Raw genomic sequence first — 688 nt, forward strand, 5'->3', positions numbered from 1 at the left:
AGAGAGAGAGAGAGAGAGAGAGAGAGAGAGAGAGAGAGAGAGAGAGAATCCACCCATTCCCTCAGGAAGAACCAGTGGGCAGCATCCTCCGAGTGGAGTAGGATACAGGGCTGGGCTGGGCTGGGCTTGGACTGGGTTAGCAGTAGAGACTGTCTAGTATATCTAAGGTCTTGCATTGGATCTCTAGCACTGGGAATCAAAAAGTAAATATATCTCCCCTTGCAAATGAGAGCTATGTCGTATTGGAGCAGAGCAAGGACAGAAAAGTACCTTTCTGCTTACAATAGCTCTCTTGTACATAAACATTCCATAAAATCAGACTTCTGCCCATTTTCCTCCCTGGGAAGAACTGGAATTGGCTCATTTCCTGGGGTGCTGTCCTCCTCTGGTGCTGCTGGTCCTCCTGCATCCACCCCCGCCCCATTCTCTCTCTCCTCTCTGCTCACATTATGTGTGTATGTTGCCTGTGGAGGCCAGAAATCTTCATCACGTCTTCCTCAATCACTCACTCTCCACCTTATTTTCTTGGAGTGTGTCTTTTGCTATTTTTCTTCTGCTGCTCTTCTTCTTCCTCCTCCTCCTCCTCCCCCTCCTCCTCCTCCTCTTCCTCTTCCTCTTCCTCTTCCTCTTCCTCTTCTTCCCTTCTTCTTCTTCTTCTTCTTCTTCTTCTTCTTCTTCTTCTTCTTCT

The sequence above is a fragment of the Grammomys surdaster genome, unplaced genomic scaffold (assembly GCF_004785775.1).
Source record: "Grammomys surdaster isolate TR1022 unplaced genomic scaffold, NIH_TR_1.0 328, whole genome shotgun sequence".
NCBI classification, from domain to species: domain Eukaryota; kingdom Metazoa; phylum Chordata; class Mammalia; order Rodentia; family Muridae; genus Grammomys; species Grammomys surdaster.